The sequence below is a fragment of the Cucurbita moschata genome, unplaced genomic scaffold (genome assembly GCF_002738365.1).
Source record: "Cucurbita moschata cultivar Rifu unplaced genomic scaffold, Cmos_1.0 Cmo_Scf00022, whole genome shotgun sequence".
In the NCBI taxonomy this organism is placed as follows: domain Eukaryota; kingdom Viridiplantae; phylum Streptophyta; class Magnoliopsida; order Cucurbitales; family Cucurbitaceae; genus Cucurbita; species Cucurbita moschata.
Window position 1 is genome coordinate 48971 of NW_019268538.1, and position 10251 is coordinate 59221.

Here is a 10251-nt window from a genome sequence, read left to right on the forward strand (position 1 = left end):
AGGAGGGGGGATCCATAGGTTTTTGTGAAAGGGATGCCCCGAATCTGACATGTCGCTTGCAAAAAAGAAAAAACGAATTCCTCTATTTGATGTCGATCCATTTATACTTCCATTCTTTGTAAAGTAAAGCTAATTGCTTGCTGGCTGGGAGCTGTATAAACGGTAACGTCCACGTACGGCTCTGTGAGAAGGGCGGTGGACAGAAATGGCCTTGTTGTACCTCACTCTCTTCTTTAATGGGGTCTGTTTTTTTTTTTTTTTTTGGGAGAGTATGCCAATATGATCTTAATAAGGTGCGGGGCTTACATCTGAGACTTGTTGGGCTTCCCTCTTTGGGGGCCTGCGTCTCGACATTTTTGTGCAATAAACCCCTCCAGCCAAAGACTAGTGGTAGGTGGTCCCTCGGAGCTTTTGGAGAAGGGTAGCCTAGTGTGTAAGCACAGCAATGAACCGCGGCGAACTCTTAGACGACCTATCTAAGATTAGGGGGAAGATCCTCAGTAGTGGTTACCCTTTCACTCTTCCACGGACTGATACATGTATCGAATGCACATATGTGAAAGTTGACTCCTGGGTCTAGAACCTGGGGGGTTGCTCTAAGAAATCTCCTTTCTTTCTCGTCCACTCAAGGGGGTGCGGATAGACCTGCGTGGATTATAGGTGACAGTTACAAGAATGGCAGGAAAGTGAATAGTACCCGATGACATTTAAGGATAGATATAGACCCGTCGGGCAGGGATAATCATTCTGGTCCTCGAAGAGGTGGCAATCATTCTCAAGAACCAAAAAGACTGAGCTGAGGGAAGTCACTGAAATGAGAGCAGGATGGTCCTTGATCTATTAATAGAGGAAGCAAAAAAGGGGCTTTGCTCCCCTTTATAATATGAAGAAAGAAAGAAATCAGGGTCGACATTTAGACCGCTCACACTAGTTCGACCTATAGAAAAGATCATGAAAGAGGCAATCAGAATGGTACTCGAATCCATTTACGATCCTAAGTTTTCAGACACATCGCACTTCCACTCGGGGCGAGGCCACCACTCGACCCTAAGACGGATCAAAGAAGAGTGGGGCACCTCTCACTGGTTTTTGGAATTCGACATCATGAACTGTTTTCACACCATCGACCGACGTCAACTCATCTAGACCTTAAAGGTAGAGATCGACGATCCCAAATTCCTTTAGTCCATTTAGAAAGTCTTTTTCGCCCGACAACTCGTAGGAGGTGAGAAGGGCCCTTACTACTCCGTCCCACACAGTGTACTACTATCAGCCCTACCAGGCAACATCTACCTACACAAGCTTGATCAGGAGATAAGGAGGATCCAATAGAAGTACGAAATTCCAATTGTTCAGAGAATTAGATCGGTTCTAGTAAGGACAAGTCGTATTGATGATCAATCAAACTCTAGAGAAGAAGCAAGCTTCAACGCTCCCCAGGACTACGAGCCCTCATTATGGGGAGGGTAAAGAGCTTCCAACACAAAGCGGCCTTTCATTCTCATGTTTCGTCGTGGCACACCCCACAAGAACCACCCGGCTTAGGGGGGACCAGAAAATGCCTTTCGGTTTACCCCCGACCCTTGCCGCATTCCTTAACAAGCCCTCAAGCCTCCTTTGCGCCGCCTTCCTCATAGAAGCCACAGGTTGACCCCTCAGGCCGAGTACTATGGTCGAGAACGCTGTAATAAGAAATTGTCCATGAGAGATCCTTTTAAGTATTGTAAAAGAAAAGGCCTGCTGATAGAGCTGGGCGAGGAGGTGAGACTAGTTATCAGGTCAGAGAGACGCCTAGCCCGTAAGCTGGCCTCCTTAAAAACTCATTACTCAATAAGGATTTGTTACGCGCGATATGCCGACGACTTACTACTGGAAATTATGGGTGCCATAGAGCTTCTCATAGAAATACAAAAACATATCGCCCACTTCCTACAATCTGGCCTAAACCTTTGGGTAGGCTTTGCAGAAACAACAACAATAGCTGCACAGATTACGGTAGAATTTCCTGGTACCGTCATTCGGGAAGTCCCTTCGAGAATGACTCCCATACAATTCTTGCTAGAGCTGGAGAAGCATCTACGGGTAAAGCACCGTATCCATATAACTGCTTGCCACCTACGCTCCGCCATCCACTCAAACTTTACGAACCTAGGTAGTAGTATCCCGATAAAAGAGCTGATGAAGGGGATGAGCAAAACAAGGAGTCTACTGGACGGGGTTCAACTAGTGGAAACTCTTGGAATAGTGGGAGTAATCCATCCCAAAGTGAGCGTATTATGGGGGACCATCAAGCACATCCAGCAAAGATCAAGGGGGATCTCGTAGTTGCATAGCTCAGGTCAAAGCAAAGCGCCATCAAACGTTGAACAAATAGTTTCACGATCGGGCATGAGTGCCCGGAAGTTGTCATTGAATACTCCCGCGGGTCGGATGGCAACGGGGGAAAGAGGAGGACACTAGGTGGGATCTATCAGCAGCAAATTCCCCATACATCTCGAGAGGCGCGTATCAAAAAAATACTCCAAAGGCATCGAGATCAAGGTACCATTAGCCGAAGAAGACCCTGGCAAATCTAAGTGGCGTGCTTGACAAACGTCAGCGACAGAGACATCGTAAATTGGTCTGCAGGCATCGCAATCAGTCTTCTATCCTACTACAGGTGCTGCAACAACCTTTACCATGTCCGAAAGATTGTCGACCACCAGATCCGTTGGTCTACTATATTCACCTTAGCCCACAAGCACAAATCCTCGGCGCAAAATGTAATCCCAAAGTACTCCAAAGACCCAAATATAGTAAATCAAGAAGGGGGTCAGACTGAAGCGAAGTTCTCCAACAGCATAGAGCTTGGGAAGCTTGGAGCCAGTCAAGATCCAAACCACTACTAGACTAGACGTTGAGTGAGGTAGTGGTTTTTTCTATTAGTTGCGATGTGAACAGGCGTTTACTTATGAGATTTGTTGAGTAGGCTTGCCTTAGTTGTCTACTATAAGATGGATAGTTTTGGGACTTCCGACATAAAAAAGTCGATTCGGCTTGGCTTCGCTATCACTCATGACTTGTATTGCAGTCCTAGTCTTGTAGTCAGCCTGGAATGCCTTTGTAGTCTATCTAATGCTAATGCCTTCTTCCTTCATTCATTTGCTTTTAGTTGCGGTAGCTCACGCGCCAGCAAGATACAAACGGCGAAGCCAAAGCCATATTAAACGAGCAGCCGCCCTAACGAGACTCTTAGTCAAGCCTAAACGTCCTTATTTCAAACTAAAGCGCTAATGAGCAAGAAAAAGTCCCTTCCTATATCGAGAGATAGGTAAGGCGCCTTTACTAATATTCTAATAATTGGCCCGAAAGTTTGCTTCTAGCGACTAGCTTCTACCGCTAGCGCTTGGACTTGGAAGCAAGCTACAGCTACCTTGAATCAACAATGAATGAAAAGAAAGCGCTTACCGAGGAATAGAAAGGGAGGACAGGTTGGTTCGCAGACCCGTTGGTCAAAGGAAAGGGTAGGTCCTGATGCTGGGATGGAGTCATATGAGGCGAGAGTGTCACGCACGATTCCTTTAAGAAGGGTGTGATACCACCACCTATCAAGCCCAACGAGTGGTCCACGAAGCTGCATCCCTACTCATCCAATCCATGCACATCGCTCTCTCCAGGAGGTTGGCCACCTATCTTAGATCTTCCCATTTTCAAGAGGATCCCAGGCTCGATCTGGTTTAGTATCAAGGTGATTCTCTTTCTCTTTCTATATATATGGGTCCGTGCAGCATTTCCACGATATCGTTATGATCAATTAATGGGACTTGGGCGAAAAGTGTTTTTGCGTCTATCATTAGCTCGGGTAGTCGTCGTTTTTGGTGTTTCAGTCACCTTTCAATGGCTCCCTTAATTATGTGCGAGGAATTTCCCTCCTCGAGTAATGGGAAGCGGGCTAGTCCCTAAAAATGCCTGTTCCTTTGTCGTTGGGGCCCAAAATCTTCCGTGCTGAGACTTGACTTGTAGTCTTGTAAGATTGTGCACTTGAAAAGACCTTTAGAGAAAGAGATGAACCCGCCGCAGCCAATTACTCCGAGGAAGAACAAGTGCATAAAGCTAACCCATCTAACGAGTAAAGAGCTAACCATATTCTAGTATATGTTATATATAAAGAGAAAGGAGACCAAAATCTTGATCGTGAAAAGCTGATTCAAGGTCTTTTTATGATCTTCTACGGGGCGTTTACTCTAGAAAGGTAGAACTACAAGAAGCAAGAGTGAACTATCGAGACGAGTAGTATCTCAATGAATAGCTTTCGCTAAAGAAGAAAGACCACCTATTTACTCAAAAGGTAGTGGATGCCAACTAGCAATTCAAGAAAATGAGTTTGCTTATTGATCCAAGTAAGCATTAAAATCTTCTATCGACTGGGTTACTTGCTGAAAAATCTTACGAAAATGAAAAGGTACACCAGCTTTTTGGAACTCCATGTTTCTGTTTTTCCTCTTCTATCAGTTTATAATTTTTTTTTTTTCTTTTAGGTTGTGTATGGACCGCATAAATTTCCCTCTTGTTGGAGAGGATTCAGCTTCAACAACAAGATCGACAAAACAAAAACAGAAGAATAGGAAAAAAGGTGACATAAAAGTTTCCAACTTTCTGAACTACGATGAAAACTCTTCAATATACCATGAATAGGCTCTTATGTCAAAACCTCATGTAAGTCACCCGCATACCAATATCTTTAAGTCGAACCTTCTACTTGATGAGAAACTTTAGGCATGAACACCTCCTCACTTTTTGCATAGCTTGCAATCTCTTTATCCGCCATTGAACATTCACCTTTCTTTCCTGTACGTGTATTTTTTTCTTGTTTGGATCCTCAAACGTCGAGTGAAATCCAATGCGTTTTTTGAAGGGGGTTTTGAAAAAAAGGCCTACCCGAGGAGATGTTGAAGTTGCACATGAAGTAGTCTCTGTCTTCCGGTCGGAGACAAGGGATGGATGTCACTAGGCTAGGTCAACTCTATCATTGGTTTCATTATCCCTATAACGATCACTAAATTAAGATGTGTGCTACTACGAGATCGATGTTGCGAAGCTAGGTGGTGCTGGCTGGGGAAGGGTCGACTTTTGCTCCGAATGCTTTTTGTGGCAGATCTTTCTATTACTGATATGGACCTCACTAACAGGTCTCGTTCTGTATCTAGGTCTCGATCTACATCACTAAGGTCAGTATATGAATCTGCAGCCTCTTTTATCTCAGGTCTTGGATTACCTACTAACTACTGCGCTGCTACAAGGACTGGACCTATAACCATACGAAGGGGTGGGGTGTATAGGTCTCGATCATGTGGTTGGGGTATCGATCTGGAGCTACTGCATATGCGACTGGGTCACCCAGGTATATCCGCTATGTATGGATCGACCGTGTATGGATCACTGGCTAAGGCTGGCTTAGATGGGCTTGATGGACTTTTGGCAATTGTGGGACTATGAATCTGTGATGGATGGAATTATTGGTGGTAGTGAGACTAAGAATCTACGAGATGGACTACGTCAGTAGTGGAGATTTTTGGCCGTAGTGGGAATGGATGGATAAAGTTATACGGTGATGGGCTTGTTGGGCTTGCTGAGGTAATACGGTAGTGGTAATGATGGATGGGCTTGTTACAGTGATGTGTATGGACTAGTATTGGTGGGTTCGCTGACTTGCAGACTTGCGGTGACGGGCGCTACTATCAAAATATAAAAATTGATTGAAAGCGGCGGACTTGTGGATTTGCGGCGGAATTGTAGCGGACTTGCAACTTGCGACTTTACTCCTAGGACTTGCAATAAACTTTAGAACAATTATGGTAACCTTTAGGGAAAAAAACAGTGGTTTGGAAGTGGTGGTTGCTATGATACTCGATTGGACTTACAGTAATGCACAGAGAGGTCGGCAGCTATGAAGGCTCCAAATAAAATTTGATCAAGATGGATGATCAGCAGCTATGAAGACTTCACCGATTGAGTTAGGGTTTTGTTTTAGGCTCTGATACCATTTTGCAAGTATAAACAATCTTGCTCTAAGTCAGCGTTTATTTTCATAGAGATACATGTTCTTTTTATAATACAGAAAGACTAAAAAAATCTTCCTAGATACTAGGTCAAATTAAATTAGTTAAATCTCTAGATACTGGGTAATAATATATACAAAGAAATCTCTTAAATCAATGTTATTAGGAAATATTTTCCTTATTTGAAGGGATTACCTAAATATCTCTTAATTACACAAATATTCCTTAAATCAAGATCATTCCTTCAACTGTTGCTACTAAAATGGGTGTACCCGAAACGGCATTCCCGATCTCTAAACGAATCTGCTATAGCTACTCGATCTCGATCAAATGGCTTTGGATCTGTCACTACATCTGGAATATCAGTCAGAAGATATGGAACTCAATATCGATCTGAAATGTCGAAGGGGTGTTCCATAGCGAAAACGGAGACTGCTTCTAGCTAACATCGGTTATGGCTCACGCCCATAATAATAAGGGCATCTCGGTTTGGGGTTGGATCATCGGCCCTGGTGATGGCTCCCCTTACTAGTAAAGGGAACCGGAAGGGATGCTATTAGTGGTATCGGTACTGCTCTCGTTATCATCCATCGGCGGATATGCTTTTTTTTTTCTATTAGCGTGGTCTTTCTCTACTGTTGTTGGTATCGGCTTCTGTATATGCTTCTGCTTTTACTGATGCTTATGGATTACTTGCTGGATCAAACCCAAAAATGTCTCGATTTGATCGGCCTGGCCTCGGGTGGTGGATCGAATTCACACTCAACTGCATCATCACATCTGCGATATGTTGAGATTTATGCCCTAAAGCCACGTAATTAATTATTTAGTTTTTAACAATAATTTTTATTATTTTATTTATAATTTAATTGTTATCCATTGTATGAAATCCAAGATTATTAATGTAATCTTGAACAGTACGTGGTTGGCATACAAGAGGATCGTGTTCAAGTAATAACCTAAAGAGTCTAGTATATGGATAAGGTTGGGTGCCTTATCCTGGTAACACTATTGATACAGCCCACTTTGTAATCGTTACAAATAATTTGATCCAAATAGTTCATGTGGAGACATGCAAGTGGGGGTATCCTATCCAATGAGTTTGTATAAGACTGGATCAAGAAATATTTAATCTCTCTTTGTAAATCTGTTAATTGAGAAGATTAATATTTCACATGATGATCATATGTGACTCGATCTTAATCCTGAGTGAGTTATGAACTACTGCCTGTGAGGGCTTGTCCTTTAATTTACATGGGTGAGAAGGGCTCTTTTAGCCGATTCAATATGCCTACCATTTTGAGGACTTAACCAAATAGGGAGTTGGGAACATAATATCATGAGATGGAATTTACTCTTTTCCATATAAGGAAAGTAGATGAGGTCCACCCTCTCATTGGTGAGAGGGACTTGGTTTGTGATTGGATCATAAACAAATTGTTGAATCAATGGTACTTAAGGTGAAAGATGTAATTACAGGGGTAAAACGGACTTTTGACCCAGCTGTAATTATGAACAACTTGTGAAGGATCGACTTACTTGTAATGATTGTATCAATGACATAACTTGTCCTACAGTGCATAAGAGTGCAACTCTAGGTCTATAGTGGAGTGACCTAGAGTTAATGAATGGAAATTGATTAATTACAAAGTTTAATTAATTAATTTTGTTATAATCGGTAGTTCCATAAGGTCCCCTTGCTAGCTCATAATAACGTTAAAATGTTCCATTTATTTGAAAGAAAAATTTGAAGTGTTCAAATTGATATTTAATATATTAGATATATTAAATATAAAGGAGAAAATAAATTTAATTTGAAACGTCAAATTAATATTTAATATATTAGATATATTAAATAAATAGAGAAAATATATTTAATTTGGAGGGAAAATATATTTAATTTGAAGGGTTAAAATTAGTATTTAATATATTAGATATGTTAAATATAAATGAAAAATATATATATTAATTTAAAGGGTTCAAATTAATATTTAATATATTAGATATATTAAAAAATATATATTTATTGTATTTGATACAATTAAATATTAAATCAATTAACGTGATACATTAAATAAAAATATATTTCAAATTTGAATGAGATTCAAATTAGTTAAATATATATTAGAATATCTTATAATATCTAAATATGATTTGTATAGGTATAATATCCTAATATATTAAATATGCAAATATATTATTCGGCAAATATTTTCCGAGAGTCCCTATAAATAGAACCCTCGGGTTGAGCCAGAGATACATCAATCTCTCCCACTTTCTCTGGAGAATGAAATTACAGATAATTCTTGAAACTCTTTCTCCAATCCCTTTGGAATTTTCTTTCAAGAGGCTACCACAAGCCTTGAACTTGTGTTCGAGTCATAGTAAGGAAGATCTTGTGGAATGTTGAAGAACTTCTGCATGGTTGGAATACTCGAGTCTTGCAAGCTAGGGTTTCAACAAAGGTAGAGTTGTTACTCTTCTATTTATTGCTTTGTTTTAATTCATAATAAAATCAAAACGGTTCACAATGCTTCCGCTACGTGGATGAAGAGTTCATTCATTTCACGATGGATGCCCCACCTTTCTATCTCTTCCTTCTAACTTCTCAATAGAGGTAGGGATGGACTCTGAAATCCTCCTTTGATCGATTCTGACAGTCTTTTCTTCACCTTCTCTTCTCGGCATGATCCAGGCATTCAAGCTAGCAGATCAAATGATGGGTTCTCATCTCCCTGCAGCTTTCCAGATTTTGTATTGAACGCATGGCGTAGCTAGGACCTGAAAATCATCTTTGAGCCAATGTTCACCCCCCTATTTGTTTGAATAAGGCTAGTAAAGAATGTCCGCCAAGTTCAGATAAGGAAATGCTTCCCCCAACCATTAAAGGAAAGGCTCGATGAAGGGAGGGGAATGAAGACGCTTTCGGAGATCCAGATTGGATTTCTTTTTCATAAAAAATGAAGAAGGCCGAGGATGGCCTACAGTGCGTCTTATCTTAAAGGAACACGCTTTTTCGAAAGCGGTAGTATGATTGTCGGGCCCTCTCATCGTTCCGCCTACTGGCATATTAGGTAGGATAGCAATCTTCGGGCTTTGCCTACCCTTTCTCATAAAGAATTTCGGCTTGGCCCGGGAAAGCGATGACAACAACAGAAAGGAAGGGGTCCATGTAGCTGCTGCGCCCACCCCCTTCTTAGTCAATGGGGCACATTCGACGAAAAAGGAGGACCCAATTTTATGCCCTTTATCCCCCAAAAAAAAGGCCTGGATCCCCTATTTCTTTTTTTATAGGAAAATCAGCCCGCCCCAAGGAAAAATCTGTGTCCAGGAAGGCTATATAAATTAGGGTCTTTAAGCCTTCACCCAGCACCTATTAGTTCAATCAACATACATTTCAAAAAGCATTTCAAGCTCAAGCTTCGCAGGCTAACTTCTCAGGTAGAGTTCTTCCGCACGCAAATCTGTATCCTCCTTCTGTCTGTTCCTCCAATTAAGAAAAAAGATTGAAAAGACCCTCTCGGGTTTTTCTTTCATTTGCCAGTTCCAAATCTACATTGTCAGTCAAACTGCTGCACCATTTTTTTTATAAGATACCGAGATGAGGTAAGATATCATCGAGGATGCCAAGTTAAAGAAGATAAGGCGAGTGAATAAGGTCTGAAACCCAATATGAAAACATTTCTGCTAGTGGCCAGACCGAAAAAAGATGTGGGAGCAATGTCACTCGATCACAAAAAAAGGAGCACGAAAGGATAAATTCTTTCCCTCTCTTTCCTTTTCTATCAATTACTTGGTATTTTTTTCTTCTTTGCCTTTCCCTCTCTAGCGGATTAAAAAAAAGATTTTTTCTAAAAGCATTCCGCCCCTCAGTCTTGGACATTTTGACGGGACTTTCCCTACCCTCTTGGGGATTCCACTCACGAATCCCAAACTTCTCGCTCCCACTGGCCGGCTATTCCCTTTGGCTACTCTCACTCAGGTACTGACGCTGAACACCAACCCAATCTCGACGAAAAAAAGGAAACTTATTGCAACTACATCAAAAACCGAGATTTCTGACGTGAACGGCCGCTTTCTTAAAACTAATTCATAAGGGGCAACGTGTGATATATAAAAAAAAAAATATAAGAAGAAAAGATATGCAACATCAACTTGGCGCTCATTATATCTTTCTCGATGTTTTTTTAATAAATCCGGGATTCTTTCTCTT

At 41.3% G+C, this 10251-nt stretch overlaps 1 pseudogene; it reads right to left on the reverse strand.

The window, feature by feature from the left end:
• Positions 1-129: 129 nt before the first annotated feature.
• On the reverse strand, positions 130-707 carry LOC111459720 (annotated as a pseudogene).
• Between the last annotated feature and the right edge of the window lie 9544 nt (positions 708-10251).